Source organism: Oryctolagus cuniculus, chromosome 15 (genome assembly GCF_051225735.1).
Source record: "Oryctolagus cuniculus isolate XC-2025 breed Fujian yellow rabbit chromosome 15, ASM5122573v1, whole genome shotgun sequence".
NCBI lineage: Eukaryota > Metazoa > Chordata > Mammalia > Lagomorpha > Leporidae > Oryctolagus > Oryctolagus cuniculus.
The window spans coordinates 80,526,887-80,549,314 of record NC_142881.1 but is presented as its reverse complement, the minus strand read 5'-3'; the positions used below and the strand labels follow the sequence as shown (position 1 = coordinate 80,549,314).

The 22,428-nt window shown below is 39.0% G+C and overlaps 1 long non-coding RNA gene across 1 annotated transcript in view; it reads right to left on the bottom strand.

Moving 5' to 3' along the window:
- LOC149122098 (uncharacterized) overlaps window positions 1-18,356 on the bottom strand; it is a 38,121-nt gene extending 19,765 nt beyond the window's left edge. The window contains exon 1 of the long non-coding RNA XR_016221064.1: window positions 17,887-18,356. This is a non-coding gene — a long non-coding RNA (uncharacterized LOC149122098). The remainder of the gene's footprint in view (window positions 1-17,886) is intronic.
- Between the last annotated feature and the right edge of the window lie 4,072 nt (window positions 18,357-22,428).

The following is a 22,428-nucleotide window of genomic DNA, read 5'->3' as shown; positions in this document are numbered from 1 at the left end:
TTATAATCACTTATCGGTTATTCCTCAGTAAGTCATATGGCCTTAGTAATTGTCACAATTCTAATTCAAACCCCATGAAGTTTTATAGGAGCCACTCTCTAATAATCCCTCACGGCCTTACTTCCTCTCTACTATTCTGCCTAGCTAATTCTAACTACGAACGCATTCATAGCCAAACTATATTATTAGCCCGGGGGCTTCAAACCATCCTGCCACTAATAGCAGCATGATGATTACTTGCCAGCCTAACTAACTTAGCCCTACCACCTACCATCAACTTATTAGGAGAGCTTCTCATCATCCTTTTCATGATCTAATCTCACTATTATTTTAATAGGGACTAATGTTCTAATTACAACACTCTACTCCTTCTATATATTATCAACCACTCAAAGAGGCAAATTTACATATCATAGAAACAACCTTTCCCCAACATTCACTTGAGAAAATACTTTGATAATACTTCACCTAGCCCCACTTCTCCTCTTAGCTATTAATCCAAAGATCATTTTAGGCCCAATGTTCTGTAAATATAGTTTAACAAAAACATTAGACTGTGAATCTAATAATAGAAGATCATCCCTCCTTATTTACCGAGAATGTTTTCAAGAACTGCTAACTCATGCACCCATGCTTAACCCCATGGCCTTCTCAACTTTTAAAGGACAGAAGTAATCCATTGGCTTTAGGAGCCAAAAAATTGGTGCAACTCCAAATAAAATAATTAACTCATTCTCCACTTCAGCAGCTGTCTCAATCATTATCCTAGTCCTTCCAATTGTAGCCTCATTCACCAGCATTTTTAATAATACTAACTATCTTTTCTACGTAAAAACTTCGGTATCCTACACATTTATCATTAGCCTTATCCCAACACTAATCTTTATTGAAACAAATCAAGAAAAATAGTATCCAACTGACACTGAATAACAATTCACACCTTAAAATTAACAACCAGCTTTAAATTAGATTACTTCTCTATACTATTCACCCCAATTGCACTATTTGTTACATGGTCTATCATAGAATTTTCCATATGATATATACACTCAGACCCTAAAATCAACCAATTCTTTAAATACCTACTCATATTTCTTATTACTATACTAATTTTAGTCACCGCTAATAATATATTTCAGCTATTTATTGGATGGGAGGGAGTGGGAATCATATCATTTCTCCTCATCGGCTGATGACACGGGCGAACAGATGCCAATACTGCAGCCTTACAAGCAATTTTATATAATCACATTGGAGATATAGCCACAGCCTGATTTGTTATTAACCTCAACACATGAGAGTTTCAACAAATATTTACTACAGATAACAATATTACAATCCTCCCACTAATTATTCACAGCCTCAATGATGAACAAGACATCCAAAAAACAGGAGGTCTGTACAAAACACTACCTTTAACATCTTCCGCTCTTACAATTGGCAGTTTAGCTCTCACAGGTATACCATTCCTAACAGGCTTTTACTCAAAAGATCTAATTATTGAATCAGCAAACACGTCTAATACCAACGCCTGAGCCCTTATCATCACTCTTATTGCCACATCCCTAACAGCTGTCTATAGCACTCGAATTATCTTCTTCGCCCTCCTGGGTCAACCCCGTTACCCAGCCCTTATTGTTATTAACGAAAATAACCCTCTACTCATTAACTCTATTAAACGCCTTGCACTAGGAAGCATTTTTGCAGGATTCTTAATTTCCAACCTTATTACACCAAACAATGTCCCTCAAATAACTATACCCCTATATATAAAAATAGCCACCTTATTTGTTACCATTCTAGGGTATATGCCATAGAACTTAATCAACTAAGCCTTCACCTAAAAATGAGCACACAATCTACCTCATTCAACTTCTCAAACATACTAGGATTTTTCCCTACAACAATACACCGCCTAATACCCTACCTTAATCTTTCAGCGAGCCAACACAGTAGCCACACTACTCTTAGATATGTCATGAACTGAAAAAGCAATCCCCAAAACTATTTTAGGCATTCAAATTTCCACATCAACTTCCTTATCTACACAAAAAGGCCTCATCAAATTCTATTCTTTATCTTTCTAATCTCTCTGCTCTTAGCCTTATTCATTTTAGCCTTACCCCAGTGAGTAATTTCAGTAACAATAAAAATGCTCACAAATAAAGATCAACCAGCAACAACATTAATCAGCTCCTATAGCTATACAATGCTGCTACCCCTACAGAATCTTCTCAAATTAAACCCATCTCATCCCCCTCAAAAATGACTCAATCCCCCATATTTTTAAAATCAACCACAATCTCAACCCCATCACTAAACATGATAAACATAATTAATCCTAACTCTAACATCACCCCCAACACTAACATACTCAAAATCATGACATTAGACCCCCAAGTTTCAAGATACTCCTCAGTCACCATCGCAGTTGTATACCCAAACACCACCAACATTCCTCCCAAATAAATTAAAAATATTATTAAGCCTAAAAATGAACCACCAAAACTTAAAATAATTCTGCAGCCTACTCCACCACTAACAATTAACCCCAGCTCACCATAAATTGGAGGTGGTTTAGAAGAGAATCCCACAAAACCAACCACAAACATTACACTTAATAAAAACACTACGTATGTCATAGTTCTTACATGGACTTGAACCATGACTAATGACATGAAAAATCATCGTTGTTTTCAACTATAAGAACCTAATGACCAACATTCGCAAAACCCACCCCCTATTAAAAATTGTTAACCACTCCCTAATTGACCTTCCTGCTCCATCAAACATCTCTGCCTGATGAAACTTTGGCTCTCTACTAGGCCTGTGCCTTATAATTCAAATTTTCACTGGCCTATTCTTAGCCATACACTACACCTCTGACACAACAACAGCATTCTCATTGGTAACTCGTATTTGCCGAGACATAAACCATGGTTGACTTATTCAATATCTCCATGCCAATGGAGCATCTATATTCTTTATTTGCCTCTACATACACGTAGGCCGCGGAATCTACTATGGATCATACACATACCTAGAGACCTGAAACATTGGCATTATTCTATTATTCTAAGAAATAGCAACAGCATTCATAGACTATGTTCTCCCATGAGGCCAAATATCATTCTGAGGGGCAGCAGTAATTACCAACCTCTTATCAGCCATCCCTTACATCAGAACAAACTTAGTTGAATGGATCTGAGGAGGCTTTTCAGCAGACAAAGCCACACTCACCTGCTTTTTCGCATTTCATTTGATTCTACCATTTATTTTCACAGCCCTAGTCATAACTCACTTACTCTTTTTTCACAAAACCGGCTCTAACAACCCGTTAGGAATCCCCTCCAACTCAGACAAAATCCCCTTTCATCCTTATTACACAATTAAAGATGCCCAAGGATTTCTCATACTAATTTTACTTCTCCTTCTTCTAGCCCTATTCTCCCCTGACTTACTTGGAGATCCAGATAACTATACTCCTGCTAATCCCCTTAACACTCCTCCTCACATTAAGCCTGAGTGGTATTTCTTATTTGCCTATGCCATCCTACGCTCTATGCCAAACAAACTGAGAGGAGTGCTAGCACTAGTCATTTCAATCCTAGTCCTAGCTATTATTCTTCTACTCCACATTTCTAAACAACACAGCATAGTATTTTGACCCATCAGCCAGATCCTGTTCTGAGTTCTCATCGCAGACCTCCTCACACTTACATGAATTGGAGGACAACCAGTAGAACACCCATTTATTACTATCAGCCAAGTAGCATCCATTCTTTACTTCTCCACTATTCTTATCCTCATACCCCTTGCAAGCCTAATTGAAAATAAAATTCTCAAATGAAGGCCCCCATAGTATAGATTATTACCCTGATCTTGTAAATCAGAAATGGAGATCAACTCTCCCTGGGACATCAGAGAGGAGGCCCTTGCCCCACCATCAGCACCAAAGCTGAAATTCTACTTAAACTACTCTCTGTCTAGTACTTGAACAAAATTCAAGTGCCTTGTCAGTATCAATAAAACTTTCTTACTTCCTATGTATTTCGTGCATTAGTGCTCCTCCACATTAGCATGTATTAGTACCATAAGTTCATAAAGTACATAGGACATCCTATGTTTCATCGTACATTAACCTACTTGCCCTATGCATATAAGCTAGTACATAACTGCTTAACAGAACATACCACATTCATTCCAACCTGCACATACAATTACTCTCAACACGAATATCCATAACAACTTCAATTGAATTATCAACATAGCACATCCATTCCATTACTGGACATAGACCATCTTAGTCAAATCATTTCTCATCCATATGACTATCCCCTTCCCTTAGGAATCCCATGATCTACATCCTCCGTGAAACCAACAACCCGCCCACCAAGGATCCCTCTTCTCGCTCCGGGCCCATAAAACTTGGGGGTTTCTAATATGAAACTATAACTGGCATCTGGTTCTTACCTCAGGGCCATGAACCTAAGATCGCCCACACGTTCCTCTTAAATAAGACATCTCGATGGACTAATGACTAATCAGCCCATGCTCACACATAACTGTGATGTCATGCATTTGGTATTTTTAATTTTTTGGGTTATGCTTGGACTCAACATGGCCGCGGTGGGCCCTGACCCGGGACACTTATTGTAGACGAGCACCTAATGAAGACCCTCCATCCTCATAATTATGAGCCGGGTCTATCCTTCCATGCTTGATGGACATAAGAAAATTTCACCACACCCATGTGTACACACGTTCATGTACGCTTATGCACGTACACGTATACATGAGTTGTTCTTACATAATTGAATATACCCACAACGCTCCCCTTACCCATTAAGTAAATTCATTGCCCAAAAACAATGATACAGTTATACATATTTCGATTCCTGCCAAACCCAAAGAACAAGAGTCATTGCATAACCCTTAAATTATTTAACCCTGCAAATTAATTAGTCTCAACTAAAAATACCTCAAGCCAAAGTCTCAATTAAAGCAATTAAATTTTTAACAAAATTTTTAGGCTTAATGAACTAGATATTTCATTTTTTTTTTCAATTTAAAAAGCACCTTTACAATACTGACATAACACTCTACATTTTATTTCCCTTTTGACAGGCTAGGCCTGTCAAGACTAAAATTAATTAGAGTCTCCACTAAAAATACCTCTAACCCAGGCCTAAGTGAAAAGTTAATGTAGCTTAACAACAAAGCAAAGCACTGAAAATGCTTAGATGAGCCTTCCCGGCTCCATAAACATAAAGGTTTGGTCCTGGCCTTTTTATTGTTTTGTAGCAACCTTACACATGCAAGACTCCTCACGCCAGTGAGAATGCCCTTAACATCAAACTAGATCAAGAGGAGCGGACATTAAGCACACTAATCAGTAGCTCAAGATGCCTTGCTTAACCACACCCCCAAGGGATACAGCAGTGATAAATATTTAGCAATGAACGTAAGTTTGACTTTAAGGAATGGTAAATTTCATGCCAGCCACCACGGTCATACGATTAACTCGAATTAATAAATATCCGGCGTAAAGCGTGATTAGAATAAACAACAAAATAAAATCAAATAACAACTAAGCTGTAGAAAGTAATAGTTGCAAACAAAAATAAACAACGAAAGTGATTTTATACTCTTCGAACTCACGATAGCTAAGGCCCAAACTGGGATTAGATACCCCACTATGCTTAGCCCTAAACCTCAATAATTCCATAGCAAAATTATTCACCAGAGAACTACAAGCCAGAGTTTAAAACTCAAAGGACTTGGCGGTGCTTTATACCCACCTAGAGGAGCCTGTTCCGTAATCGATAAACCCCGATAAACCCTACCACTCTTTGCCAACTCAGCCTATATACCGCCATCTTCAGCGAACCCTAAAAAGGAGCAAAAGTAAGCTCAATTACCACCGTAAAAACGTTAGGTCAAGGTGTAGCCCATAGAGTGGAGAGCAATGGGCTACATTTTCTACTTCAGAATATACGAAAGCCCTTATGAAACTCTAAGGGCCAAAGGAGGATTTAGTAGTAAATTAAGAATAGAGTGCTTAATTGAACAAGGCCATGAAGCACGCACACACTGCCCATCGCTCTCCTCAAACACTAAACATTTATTATCCATAATTACAAAATAAATAGGTATAAGAGGAGATAAGTCGTAACAAGGTAAGCATACTGGAAAGTGTGCTTGGACATTTCAGAGCGTAGCTTAACTTAAAGCACTTGGCTTACACCCAAGAGATTTCATTTACTGACCACTCTGAGCCAACACTAGCCCTATATAACTTACACAAAACTAAAATAATCCATTAAACAAACCATTTACCTTACATTTAACGTATAGGAGATAGAAATTTATTTTAGGCGCTATAGATAAAGTACCATAAGGGAAAGATGAAAGAACTATTAATAGCACAAAAAAAGCAGAGATTACTACTCTTACCTTTTGCATAACTAATTAGCTAGAAAACCCTTAGCAAAAAGAATTTTAGTTAAAAACCCCGAAGCCAGATGAGCTATCTATGAGCAGTTATAAGAACGAATCCGTCCATGTAGCAAAATGGTGAGAAGACTTGTAGATAGAGATGAAAAGCTAACCAAGCCTGGTGATAGCTGGTTGTCCAGAACAGAATTTTAGTTCAACTTCAGATTTTTCCAAAAGGACATCCAACCCTAATGAAAATCTAAATGTTAGTCTGAAGAGGGACAGCTCTTTAGAAACAAGGATACAACTTTTATAAAGAGTAAGTAATTTAGTACCCATAGTTGGCTTAAAAGCAGCCATCAATTAAGAAAGCGTTAAAGCTCAACAACTAAAAACCAACTTAATAAGAATATTTTAAAACGAACTCTTATAAACCCTAACTGGACTAATCTATAAATCTATAGAAGAAATAATGCTAATATAAGTAACAAGAATACTATTCTCCTTGCACAAGCTTATATCAGATCGGATGCCCACTGATAGTTAAAAATTATAAGAGAAAAACTCACAAACTGATGCTCTATTAATTTTTACTGTTAACCCAACACAGGTGTGCAGCACAGGAAAGATTAAAAGAAGGAAAAGGAACTCAGCAAACCCTAACCCCGCCTGTTTAACAAAAACATCACCTCTAGCATAACTAGTATTAGAGGCACTGCCTGCTCAGTGACACACGTTCAACGGCTGCAGTATCCTGACTATGCAAAGGTAGCATAATCACTCATTCCCTAATTAGGGACTAGCATGAATGGCAACACGAGGGTTAAACTGTCTCTTTCTTCTAATCAGTGAAATTGACCTCCCCATGAAGAGGCAGGGATAAAACAATAAGACCCTATGGAGCTTTATTATTTAACCCCAAATTTCCTTAACCTCACTCAACAAGAGCCTAACAAGGAAATCCTGGGTTAAAAGTTTTGGTTGGGGTGACCTTGGAGCATAAACTAACCTCCAAATGATTTAAGCCTAGACCCAACAAGTCAAAGCACTTAAAATCATAAATTGACCCCAAAACCTTTTGATCAACTGAACAAGTTACCCTAGGGATAACAGCGCAATCCTATTTTAGAGTTCCCATCGACAATAGGATTTACGACCTCGATGCCGGATTAGGACATCCCAATGGTGCAACCGCTATTAAAGGTTCATTTGTTAAATGATTAAAGTCCTACGTGATCTGAGTTCAGACCGGAGAAATCCAGGTTGGTTTCTATCTATTAAGTATTTCTCCCAGTATGAAAAGACAAGAGAAATAGAGCCTACCGCTCTGCAGAGCTCTAAGTTTAAAAGATGAAATAATCTTAATCTAGTACACTTAGCCATATACCACCCAAGAACAGGGTTTGTTAAGGTGGCAGAGCCTGGTAATTGCATAAAACTTAAAACTTTATAATCAGAGGTTTAATTCCTCTCCTTAACAGCATATTCCTAATTAATGGTCTCCTACTGATCCTGCCTGTACTTCTAGCTATAGCCTTCCTTACCCTAGTAGAATGAAAAATCTTAGGCTATATACAACTCTGAAAAGGCCCAAATATTGTAGGTCCATATGGCCTTCTTCAACCAATTGCAGATGCCATTAAACTATTTCTCAAAGAACTCCTAGGACCCTTACATCTTCATCTCTCCTCTTCATTATTACCCCAACCTTAGCACTGTCCCTAGCTCTCTCAATGTGACTACCCATCTCCATACCATATCCCTTAATCAACCTAAACATAGGAGTACTATTCATCCTAGCAACCTCCAGCTTAGCCGTTTACTCAATCCTATGATCAGGATGAGCATCCAACTCAAAATATGCATTATTTGGAGCCCTCCAGGCAGTAGCACAAGCTATCTCTTAGGAAGTAATGTTAGCGATTATTCTCCTGTGTATTCTTCTAATAAATGGCTCATTTACATTATCATCCCTAATCACAACACAAGAATATATATGAATCCTACTACCAGCATGACCACTTGCCATAATATGATTTATCTCGACCCTAGCAGAAACAAACTGAGCCCCCTTTGATTTAAGTGAAGGTGAATCCCAACTTGTCTCAGGATTCAAGGTAGAATATGCAGGCGGCCCATTCACTCTATTCTTTCTAGCTGAATATACTAATATTATCCTTATAAATGCCCTTACAGCCATCCTATTCCTAGGCTCATTTCACAGCCACACTAACCCAGAAGTGTTCACAGTTAACTTTGCTGTAAAACCCCTCCTACTAACAATATCATTCTTAGGAATTCGAGCATCCTACCCTCGATTTCATTACGACTGACTCATACACCTCTTGTGAAAAAGTTTTCTACCCCTCACATTAGCCCTGTGCATATGACATATCTCAATGCCTATCATACTTTCAAGTATCCCTCCTCAGATATAGAAATATGTCTGATAAAAGAGTTACTTTGATAGAGTAAATAATAGAGGATTTTAGCCCTCTTATTTCTAGAGCTATAGGACTTGAACCCACTCTCAAGAACTCAAAATTCTTCGTGCTACCATGTACACCAAATTCTAAACCACTTAGTAAGGTCAGCTAAATAAGCTATCGGGCCCATACCCCGAAAATGTTGGTTTATATCCTTCCCGTACTAATTAACCCCCTCATCCTATCATTTTATTCACCCTATTCCTAGGCACGATAATCACAGTATTTAGCTCCCACTGACTAACTATATGAATCGGATTAGAAATAAACATACTAGCAATTATCCCTATTCTAATCAACAAAGCCACCCCATGATCAACAGAAGCCACAACTAAGTATTTCTTAACGCAAGCCACAGCATCAATAATCTTAATAATAGCTATTACACTTAATATCCTTGACTCCGGACAATGAACCCTAATTAATCCACAGAATCAACTTACTCCAGTCCTAATTACACTGGCACTAATCATTAAACTAGGAATAGCCCCCTTCCACTTCTGAGTACCAGAGGTCACCCAAGGAGTCCCCCCTGAAATCAGGCCTCATTCTTCAAACATGACAAAAACTGGCACCCCTATACCAAATCTCCCCATCAATCAACTCAACCATAATAATACTAGTAGCTATCCTATCAATTATAGCTGGTGGCTGAGGGGGACTTAACCGGACTCAACTCCACAAAATCTTAGCGTACTCCTCAATTGCCCACATAGGATGAATAGCAGCCATCATTACATTCAATCCAAATACCATAATTCTAAATCTATTTATATCCTGCTAACAATTCCCATATTCATAATATTTATTTATCACACAAACACAATAACCCTTTCACTGTCACAAATATGAAATAAGACCCCACTAATAGTCTCAGCCATCCTAGTTACCTTAATATCACTAGGAGGCTTACCCCCACTAACAGGTTTTATTCCTAAATGAATTATCATTCAAGAATTAACAGAAAATGACAATATCATCATACCAACCATAATAGCTATATTGGCTCTTCTAAACTTATACTTCTATTTGCGCCTCATCTACTCTTCCTCACTAACAATGTTCCCAACAACCTAAAAATAAAATGACAATTTGAGTCAATGAAATGCATACTATTCATAGCTCCACTAATTATTCTATTGTCAATACTCCTTCCCCTAACACCAGTATTTTCAGTGTTAAACTAAGCCCAGGAGGAGTTTAGGTTACACAGACCAAGAGCCTTCAAAGCTCTAAGCAAGTAAGTTATACTTAACTCCTGCTTAAGGACTGCAAATCAACTTCACATCTTCTGAACGCAAATCAGGTGCTTTAATTAAACCAAGTCCCCCTAGAATGGTGGGATCCAGCCCCATGAAATTTTAGTTAACAGCTAAATACCCTAATCAACTGTCTTCAATCTACTTCTCCCGCCCTAAGTAAAAAAAGGGCAGGAGAAGCACTGGCAGAATTGAAGCTGCTGCTTTGAATTTGCAATTCAACATGAAAATTTCACCTCAGGGCTTTGTAAAAAGAGGGCTCAACCTCTGTCTTTAGATCTACAGTCTAATGCTCACTCAGCCACTTTATCCCTACTTATGTTCATTAACCGTTGATTATTCTCTACCAATCATAAAGACATCAGAACTCTATACCTTTTATTCGGGGCCTGAGCTAGAATAGTAGGGACAGCCCTCAGTCTATTGATTTGAGCAGAATTAGGCCAACCAGGAACCTTACTTGGAGAAGACCAAATTCATAATGTAATCATCACCACACATACCTTTGTAATAATTTTCTTCATAGTAATACCTATCATGATTGGAGGTTTCAGAAACTGATTAGTCCCATTAATAATTGGGGCCCCTGATATAGCTTTTCCCTGTATAAACAATATAAGCTTTTGACTCCTCCCACCGTCTTTTCTTCTGCTTGCTTCATCAATAGTAGAAACGGTGCAGGCACAGGCTGAACTGTTTACCCACCATTAGCTGGCAACTCAGCGCATGCAGGAGCCTCAGTTGATCTAACTATGTTCTCTCTTCACTTAGCCGGTGTATCCTCTAATTATGAAGGGGCAAAGAGTAATTTTACAGTCGAGAGGGCTAGCAGTCAGCACCTTCAAAGTTACCAGCACTTTTGGACATGTGCCTTTTGATGGGATGAACTGAGAACGGAGCAGCATGGATGCTGTGCCTTTTCTGTCAACAATGCAGAACCTGAATCCAATCTTGTTGCTACAACAGACAAACCCAAATGGAGGAGCAGTCTGCAGAATAGCAGCTCTATAATATTACACAGTGTCTGTCAAGGTCACCAAAGCCAAGGGAACACTAAAAGGTCAGCTGCAGACTGAGGCAAGCTACAGAGACATGATACCTAAGTGCACTACATGATTCTAAAATGGGGATTTTTGCAAAAAAGGATGCTACCGGAACAAACGGCAAGACCGTTCATTAACAGTCCCTGGGGGTTATATGCTAGTGATATATCAGTGTGGATTTTCTGATTTTGATGACTTCCCTGTGGTTCTACCACAGAATATCCTTACTGGTAGGAAACGCACACTTAAGTGTTTCAAAGTGATGCAGGCAACTCACTTCAATATACTCAAGAAAAACATTATTGAAACTGTGCTTGGAATGTCATTGTAAGAATGAGAATGTCTCCAAAAATGTAATAGAAAGATAAGTAAAACAAATTTTCTTCCCTTCACAAAATGTATTCACAAAAAGAGAAGTATCAAATTTATCAATCAAATATTGAAAGCATTCCTGTCAACTTCAAGAGCAAGACAGGAATAATTCAATATTTCACTCAAATTCTCAGCCAGTGCATGAGGCCAAGAAAAATACAATCAATGGAAAGGAAAAACCATAACTATCATTACTGCAGATTGTATACTTATTTACATAAAAATTTCCCCCAAAATCTATGGATAAATTATTAGAGTAATAATTTTATCAAAGCTGCTGGATTCAAATAGAATACACAAGTCTATTTCATGTCTGTACATCAAAACAGCCCACTAGAAAATGGTAGCACTTGTAACAACAACAAAATCTTCAAGTATCAGATATAAATATAACAAAACAATACCAGTCTTTTATGGAAAAAAGTATAAAATCTCACTGAAAAACTTATTTAAAAACAACACCAATACTTACATACCACGTTCTTGGACACAAATTCCAAGTACTATAAGATGACAATTCTCCCTGACATTGATCTCTTGGTTTAATGCTATGCCCATCAAAATCCCAAAAGTGTTTGTCACAGGACACAAGAAAGTAATTCCAGCATTTTAGGGAAAAGCAAAGGACTAAGAATAGTCAGGACACTGCTGAGGAAGACTAAGATAGGACATTATGATGATGTAAAGGTAAGCAGCACTTAGACTGTATACTTTGGCACCAAGACAGTGTTCTATATGATGAATACCTGATTTTTTAAAGAGCAGGCAGTGAGTATTAGAGGGCAAGGAAGGGACTCAATACTTTCAACTCCAAACCCACTGATTATCAGATGAAAACAAATGGAAGCAGATCTTTACCTCACACCTTAGGTATGCCAAAATCAGTTCTAAGGTTTCTTGAGACTGAACTGTCAAAACTCAGAAAGACAAAATAATTCTTAGAAAAGACTAGAGAATATTTTTATGACCACAGGGAAAGAAAGAATTTCTCAAAACAAATATTTCTAAAAGCACAAACTGAAAAAGAAAAAGTCTGATAAGTTCAACTGCATTAGACTTAAGAACCTCTAGTCTTCAAAAGCACACCAGAGTGAAAAAGCAGGCTACAGAATCCAGGAAGACACTTATAACATATGTATCCAACAAAACACTTACATTTAGAATATGCAAAAACCTCTAAATCTCTTACACACAAAGACATGACAAGGTAACAAACATTCCACAAACATACAAAGAGCTTCAGCTTTATTGGTATTTAGAGAAATGCAAATTAAAACCACAATTAAATATTCCTATTTTCTATTCACATGACAAAAATGAAGAAGTTGAGTAATAGTAAGTCTGCACAGATGTGGAAGAGTAGGCAACAACATCTACTACTCAAGGCAAGTAAAAGAATTTGGTCTTTCTAAAGTAGAATATTTCCATGCCTCATGACTCAGAAATCCCACTCCTAATTAGACACCACAGAGGAACTTTTGTATATGTATACTATGCCAATGTCCATAGCAACTGTATTTATCAGAGCAAACAAACTGGAAACAACAGAAAAATGGGCATCAAAAGTATAATGGACAAATGCCATGTTTGTTTATAGGAGAGAACACCAACAGAAATGAAGAATGATGAGGGAGAGCTACATATTTACATGCTGAACTGTAAAGAAAATGGGGAATTAAAGAGGCTGCACAAAAGTACTATATACCTTCACTTAAATGAAGTTCAAAGAGAGGCAAAACTAATATTCATAGTGGTACAATTAAAGATGGCAAAACTCAGAGAAAAAGCAAAGGAGAACTCTAGGTTTCGGTAAAAGGAGGCACTGCAATAAGGAGGAACACACAGGGAGCTATTAATGTCTCATTTCTTAACCTGGCTGACAAGCACAAAGTTGATTCACACTACTCATTAAGTCAGATTTTGTGTTCCAAAGACACTCTTTATGTACATTGCATAAACTCGTCTTTCCCTGTAGTGACGAGAAGACTGTGGGGATACAGGAGCACAAGTGCACTGGATTTTCTGTGGCTTTCTGTCACCACGTGGCAACCATTCAGCAACTCCTAAACTTGCAGGGTTCCTACCCAGGATGCTGCCACTTTCTATATCCCATCCACCCATCACCATCAATATGCATGCATGCACACACAGGGGGAGAACCGGACAATCAGGGAGGGGAAAAATTATTGGTTTAGTCTGACCATTGAAGGTGAGAGGGACTGATGAAACAAAATATTTATATAACACATTTGACAAATCAAAAACCACTAATATATATATATATATATATATATGTATATAGTCCTTTTTTTCTCCAAACCAAATATCCTGAAGTAGACAAGGCATGTGTGGGGAGCAACTGGGAGCAACTCGGACTAGACTAAGTTACTGGAATTAAGACTTATTCTATGCATCTGCTCTCCCACAATATGGCTCTGGGAGAGGAGGAAACAGCTTCTACACAGCTGCCTCCAGTTCAACCAATAAACAGCAGGACCTGCTCCTGATTGGAGGAGAGCAGTGTACTCGGTGAGTGGGTAGCAGAGTTGGGATTGGCGGAAGAGGACTATAAAGGAGGAGAGAGACAACATGCACCAGGAACATCTATCTGAAGGAACACCTGTGCAGCCCCCGAGAGAGCCGGCCAGTGGTGTGCCGCTCCCCCGCGGAAGTGGGGAAAGTGGCAGGGGGAACCGCCCTTCCACGGAGGTGGAAGGGACGGTAGCCAACCCGGGAAGAACCAGCAGCAAACCCGGGAAGGGCCGAGCAGACGAAAGAACAGTGCAGGGTCCTGTGTCGTTCCTCCACGAAGACGGGGAGCGACAGGCATGCACAAATTACAGGGATCAAATATTTTGCAAAATAAATAAAATGACAGAAGGAGTTGTCAGAATGTTCTTCCCTTACTCTACAGTCTTCATTTCCTACTCCAAAGTCAAAAGATACTGGATGTGGTAACAGGATAAAAGCAAACATGGAAAATTTTGAACAGAGATGGAGAAAAATGGATGGGCAGAATCACTTTGGAAAACTGTCTGTAATATCTACTAAAACTCACTATTTGTATACCAATGACTAACCAGCAATCCCAATCAGATAACACATTACAGCAAAAACTCATACACAGGTTCACCAAAAGACATATGCTAGAGTATTATGAATGGGATAGCAGTACCAAAAAATGGAAACTCAAGTCCGAATGCCAATCGACTGTAGAACAAATGAGATAAATTTTGGTATATTCACACAATGGAATGGATACTCCAAAGCTTGAGAATGAATGTGAAAAATGGATGGCATAAATACATGCCAAGTAAAAGAAGTTACATCTGAGTAAATACACCATATGAATTCAGTTCAGTTCAAATTCAAATACAAGCAAATTCATCTATGGTTTCCAAAGTCGGGTGGTCAGCATTAGCAACCAGGGGGCTTCTGCTCTGTTTCTTTCTGGGTGCTGTCCACACAGGTATTTTCACTTTGTGAAAATTTATTGACAGACAAATTTCAGAATTACATCCCGTGTAACTGGAAATCATGATGCTTAGTGAAATAAGCCAGTCCCCAAAAGACAAATACCCTGTCTCCTCTGACATGTGGTAATTCAAACAGAATACACACAAAAAAGTATAAGAGTGAAATAAACACCTTGTGACTTTACAGTTGTCTTTAGTCCTTTTTTACACCCCTGTGGAACTGTGGTCTTTCTACTTTTTAGTTGTTGCATATTATGGTTAGTGGTGCTTAAGCCTATGATTATAGAGTGTACTGAAATTACGTATTTGCAAAAATTAAAGGAAAAAAGGAAGGAGGGGCATTAAGGGAGGGAAAAGAGGAGGGGATAGAAGTATAGTTATCTTCTTAGAATTGTACCTATGATAGGTGAAATCTGTTCTCTTTGTATTAATAAATTTTTTTTTTTAAAAGGAAGCTGAATCAGAAGGGGAGTAGGACTCAAGCCCAAACACTCCAAGATGGAATGCAGGTGTCCGAAGCCTCTGCTTAACCCCTGCAGTACAATGCAGTGACCTCTCAATCCTTTAACAAATTGCTTTTCTGCATTAAAAAAAGATTTATACTCCTTTCTATATGTACATTATGCTTCAATAAAAAGTTTGTGAACAGGGAAGGAAATTAAAATAAGGAGATAAGATACCACTAACACCTGGTTTGTTCATTATGTCCCCACATTGTTCAGATCAGGATTAAAATTTTTACTGCAATTCTCTAAATTGAACAATATGCAAAGATACTAAGATAAATTAATTCAAAAGCTCTGGTTGTAAAATGTACTCTGCCTTGACATGTAACTGGGTGACCCTGAGAAAAAATTAAATCAGTCTTAGTTTTCTGACCACTAAATTGGGATTACCAGAGAGTAAACTGGGTCTATTTTGATTTTTGAAATTACACCTATTCATTATTAACTTTCATCATTAATATATGGAGATTCAACATAATCACAATTATCTCAATTAAAAAAAACTTGAAAGTTTATCAACAGGTGAATGGATAAAGGTACTCAGATGTAGAATGGAATGTTGCCCAGCAATAAAAAGGATCTCAGCTGCCCTTCCTATCTCACAGCAGTGATGTGATATGTGGAATTTAGTATCCAAAAGTACCACACTGTAAAAGTGTAACAAAGGCAAAATAAAAGTTCATCATTTTTAAAATTTTATGTGCAGGGAGTACTTTGCTCAAGTGACTTCCTAAATACCAGACTACCTAATAAAGATCTGTAGACTGGATTTGGTGAAAGGATCAAGTGGTGGTTAAGAGTTTGGAAGCTACTCTCACACCCTTCTAGCCCTGCTCTCCCCACATCTTTCTAGAACACGACTGTATACAACAGGTCTGAGTCATACCCATGGGGATGAAAAAAAAAATCCTGGCTTTATCACCAATTTGCTTCCTGAGACTCATCTTCTTCAACTATGACATGAAGATAATACCAGCTGTTTTTCAAAGATTGGAGATGAACCTAGAAAAATGTCCCAAATGTAATACCTAACCTCTATAAAAAATTAATATATACAACTCTGTGAAACACATAATGCACGTAAATGAATACTAAAATTCAACTACTTTCGAAAGCAACTGGACTTAACAATTTAGCCTAAAATGTGGATATCTGCAATATCCCCGAAATTCTAAGATTAAGTCATTCTTTCTGCTATTCATTTTCCAAAGAAATTCCTTCAAGCAGTATTTTCAAAATACCAATGTGGCCAAGGCACCATCCAGCTTAGGGCTGTCAACAGAATAATGTCCAAGCCCCTGCTGTGGCACAAGGCCCTTTTCAATTTGTCCTAAGCCTATCTATCACTCCTACCTCTTCTCTAGCACCTTCCACAGTAACATAGCCAATGATTAAGTGGTCTTTGAATAGGATATATGCCACAAATAATCTTTTATTTTCAGCAACAGTAAATGTGTACTGTAAAAAGTTAGAAATTATAGAATGTAGATTAATTTTAAAACAAACAAAAAGATATCATCACCCATACATCACACACAGGACATGGCATATCTTTCTGAGATAGATTTGTATAGATATGTGATCATAAGGCACATACTGTCTTATAACCTGTTATCTTCAGTTGACAATTTCCAATTTTCCATTTCAGCAAATTTCATATAATTAAAAATTCCCCTTCTGTCCCAAAATGTCCTTTATAGGTGACCTGTCCAAGCCAATATTTAATTCAGAATCTCACAATCTATCTAGTCCTTTACATTTCTTAACATTTTTAAAAAATTATTTGGGAGGCAAGGAGGACAGAGCAAGGGTGAGAGGGAGAGACAGAAATGTCTACCAACAGATGAGAGACCAAAGCATGAAGCCAAGAACTCAATCCAGGTCTTGCACACAGGTGGCAGAAATCTAACTACCTGAGCCATAACCAGTAACTTCCAGAGGCTGCATGAGCAGGATTCAGGATCTGGAGCCAGGAGACAAACTAGACACTCCCAGTGGAATACTGATGTCCTAAACAGCATCTTAACCACTAGTCTTCACCCGTACCCCTTCCTTATACTCACTCACATTTCAAGATGGTTATCTCACCTACCCCCATCATCTTTTCACCACTTACAATATTTATTTAACAATGACAACAACAAAGAATCATTACACATTTGAAGAGATTCCAAAATAAAGATAAACCAAAGAACAAAAAACTAAATGATTCTTTAATAAGAAAGATAGTGTTGGGCATTGAGTAGCTTAAATCACAACTTGGGGTGCTCACATCCCATACCAGAATGCCTGGGATTAAGTCTCACCTTGATTCTGATCCAACCTCCTGTTAATGTGCCTGGGAGGCAGTAAATGATGGCTCAAGTACTTGGGCTCCTGCCACCCACATGGGAGACCCAGATAGAGCTCCCAGCTCCTGCCTGGCTCAGCCTTAGTTGTTGTAGGCATTTGAGGGAGTAAATCAGCAGATGGAAGGTTTCTCCCTCTCTCTGTGTCGCTCTATCTTTCAAATAAATAAATAAAAAGATGCTTAAAAAGTAATAGTTGAATATTAATTAGGAATGGTACATAATGAAGAGTTCACTTTAAGATTTATTTATTGGAAAAGAAGAGAGATGGGGCTGGCACTGTGGTGCAATGGGTTACAGCACCGGCCTGCAGAGCCTACATCCCATATAACCACTGGTTCCTGTCCCAGATGCCCCACTTCCAATTAAGCTACTATTGATGCGCTTGGGAAAGCAATGGAGGACGGACCAAGTCTTTAGGCCCTGCACCCACATGAGAGACCTGGAAGAGGCTCCTAGCTCCTGCTTCAGCCTGACCATTGTGGCCATTTGGGGAGTGAAACAGTAGATGGAGAATCACGCGCTCTCTCTCTCTCTCCTTCTTTCAAATAAATTTTTAAAAATAAATTAAAGGAAGGAAGGAAGAAGAAAGGTAGAGTGAGAGAGATGGATCTTCCATCCACTGGTTCACTCCCCAAATGCTCACAACAGAGACTGAAGCCAGAATCCAGGAACTCCATCTGGATCTCCCATGTGAGAGGCAGGAACTTAAATCCTTGGGTCATTATCTGCTGCTTCCTACACACATTAGCAGGGAGCTGGACTAGAAGCAGAGTAGCCAGTACTCAAAACAGGTACTCTGGTATGGGATGTGGGTTTCCCAAGCTGTGGGGAGAAACTCGGACTAGACTAAGTTACTCGAATTAAGACTTATTCTATGCATCTGCTCTCCCACAATATGGCGCTAAGAAGGGAAACAGCTTCTACACAGCTGCCTCTCACCAATTTGATTGATGGAGCTGCAGGAGCTGATCTTGCTCCTGATTGGAGGAGAGCAGCGTGCTCAGCGTGTGGGTAGCAGAGTTGCGATTGGTGGAAGAGGACTATAAAGGAGGAGAGAGACAACATGCACCAGGAACACCTGAGGAACATCTGAGCAGCCCCCGAGAGAGCCGGCCAGCGGTGTGCCGCTCCCCCATGGAAGTGGGGAAAGTGGCAGGGGGAACCGCCCTTCCACGGAGGTGGAAGGGACGGCAGCCAACCTGGGAAGAACCAGCAGCAAACCCGGGGAGGGCTGAGCAGACAAAAGAACAATGCAGAGTCTTGTGTCGTTCCTCCATGAAGAGGGGGAACGACACCAAGCAGTGGCTTAATTCACTGCACTGCAACACCTGCCCCAATGAAGAGTTCTTGAATACTTAATCTAATATTGCCAAAGAAAATGATAAATATAATTTAAAAATAAATAGTTAAATAATTAAAAATGAAGCTGGGAGGCAGGCACTGTGTTCCACCAGGTTAAGCCACCACTTGGAGTGCCCACATCACATACCAGAGTACCTGTTTTGTGTACTGGCTACTCTGCTTCTAGTCCAGCTTCCTGTGAATGCATAATCTGGGAGGTACCAAATGATGGCTAAAGTACTTAGATCCCTACTACTGATATGGGAGACTTGGGAGGAATTCCTGGCTGCTAGTTTCAGCCTGGCCCAGTTGTGGCTGTTGTGGGGATTTTGGGAGTGAATCAGTGAATAGAAGATGTCACTCCCTCACCCCCTTTCTCTCTCTCTCTGGGGAGTGAACCAGTGAATACAGGATGTCTCTCTCTCTCTCACTGTGGCTTTCAAATAAATATTTTAAAAAATACAAAGCTGGAATATAAAGTGTAAGAAATGTATCAGAAATTGTAATGAGATCCAAAGAGAAAAATGTGAAAGAAAATGTAACAGGTTATGAGATTCAGTTTACGGGCAGGCTCTGTGGCGTAGTGGGTAAAGCTACCACTTGCAGTGCCAGCATGCCATTTGGGCGCCAGTTTGAGTCCCGGCTGCTACTCTTCCAATAGCCCTCTGCTATGGCCTGGGAAAGCAGTAGAAGATGGCCCGAGACCTTGGGCCCCTGCACCCTTGTAGGAGACTGAGAAGAGGCTCCTGGTTCCCAGCTTTGGATAGGCACAGCTCCTGAAGTTACAGCCATCTGAGGAGTGACCCAGCAGATGGAAGACCTCTCTCTCTCTCTCTCTCTCTCTTTGCCTCTGCCTCTCCTTCTCTCTGTGTGTAACTTTGACTTTCAAGTAAATAAATAAATCTTTTTAAGAAAGATTCAGTTCAGAAGTTCTAGTTTTGACTACAAAAATTCTAGAAAGAATATGAAAATGAGGGAAAAAATAATAACAGAAATAGCTTAAGAAAGTTTCACACTACTTGATTCTTCCAAAAGCTCACTAACTGACCAAACATCAAGTGGAAAACAAATAACCCCAACAAATCTCAAATCTCAGGACATCACTGTAAAACTGCAGAATGCCAAAAAATAAAAGATTAAAAACATCCCAGATGGAGAAAAGCAGGCAAAACACAATGTAAATTAGAACACAATGTCGTGGGCTTCCCAATGGCTAAAAAGAATCTTAGGAAAGCAATACCTTCAAATTTCTAAGGAAGTTTTTTCACTTCTACCCCAGCTAAACTATTAATCATATGTAACATGAGAGTAGAATACAGAGATTTACTATAATACAATAACTAAGAAAGTACACCATCCACCCAGTTTCTCTTGGGAAGTTAAAAATACACTTCAGGAAAACTGAGGATATGCTTCAGGGAATAAATAAGTAAGAAACAAAATATGCTTCCCAGGAAATAATGGGTCCAATTCCAATTACAGCAAAAGGATATCCCCGTGTGGTGGACAGTAACCTACTACCAATAACCTACTCAAATTACAGAAAGTTGACTGAGGCCTGGGTGTGTATGTGTGGGTGGGTGTGTTAGTGTGTGAGTGAGAGACTACCTTTCAGTAAGCCCTTGAGATGGCATAATAATTTTTTTAAAAAACTATGTATATGTGCCACATAATTTTTTTAATTTAGTAAAATTAAAAAGGAAAACAATTAAAATGAATGAATGAAATATTGGATTCATTCTTCATTCAGCTTTTAACTTCTGTTAGTATTTGGGAAACTTTAAAGATTCTCTAGAAACAATTCCACAGTTTCCTTTCTTTCTTTCTTTTGACAGGCAGAGTTAGTGAGAAAGAGACAGAGAGAAAGGTCTTACTTCCATTGGTTCACCCCCCAAATGGCTGCCATGGCTGGTGCTGCGCAGATCTGAAGCCAGGAGCCAGGTGCTTCCTCCTGGTCTCCCATGTGGGTGCAGGGCCCAAGCCCTTGGGCCATCCTCCACTGCCTTCCTAGGCCATAGCAGAGAGCTGCACTGGAAGAGGAGCAACCGGGACAGAACTGGCACCCCAACCTGGACTAGAACCCAGGGTGCCGGCACCACAAGTGGAGGATTAGCCAAGTGAGCTGCGGCGCCAGCCAGTTTCCTTCACTTTCTTTTTCCCACAGCTTAAACCAAAACTAGGGTCAGTGTGTACTACCTAAATTTTTGGAGTTCATAATGACAGTGAAAAAAAAAGATCAATAGAATTACAATTTCATGTAAAGTACCTCAAAAAGCATTTTTTCATTTTTTATTTAATAATTAATCATTGGTTCCCGATTTACCCGTTTCCTCCTCAATTATGCTATTTCTTTCATTTTGACAGGTGCTCTGATCTCATAGATGATATTTAATCATGCTTCTCATGACTCAGGGCCATGACACCCAGTTACAAAAGATGCTACTGACATAGCTAGCACAATGAGTGGTGCACAATAGATATTCAACACATTTTAACTATTCCTCACCCTTTCTTACCCCATTCCTTTGATGCTGGCTCCTAATCAGAAAACCTTTTCCCCAAACCTACCAGCAGAGAAACACTAGAGACCAAATCCTGACTCCAAGTTTGTAGTTATATTAATTGTAGCCTTGTACACCCCCCATATTTCATTCATCAGAGGAGTCCAAGTATCCCAGATCTGAGAAGGTGACTCTACCTTCTTGTTCCCATCTTAGCCCAGAAAAGTAGTCCAATATCCACAAGAATGGAGAGAAGTGGTGTGGAAAACCCATATCCAAGTAATACGAACCAATTTTTATGACTTGGCCAAAATACTTACACTTACCATAGTTATTAATGCAAAACCCATTTTTTATACTTCATCTAGACTTTACCATAGAGATAGTATGAGATTTGGTTTTGGCAGCCACCTGCATGAAACTAAAACATACAACCTGAGGAAGGTGACTCAGAAAGAAAACTGACCAGCAGAGAGAAGTCAGGTTGTCTGTCATAATCATAATTTGAAGCTAAATGTGGCTAGCACACAAATTACAAATACAGATATACAACCAAAAAGGGTAGTCACAATTTAAAACTAATACTTTATTACTTGGTTTTCTTCCATGCATCTGACCTTATCTTTAAGCATTAAACACTTCAATAAAAAAGGTG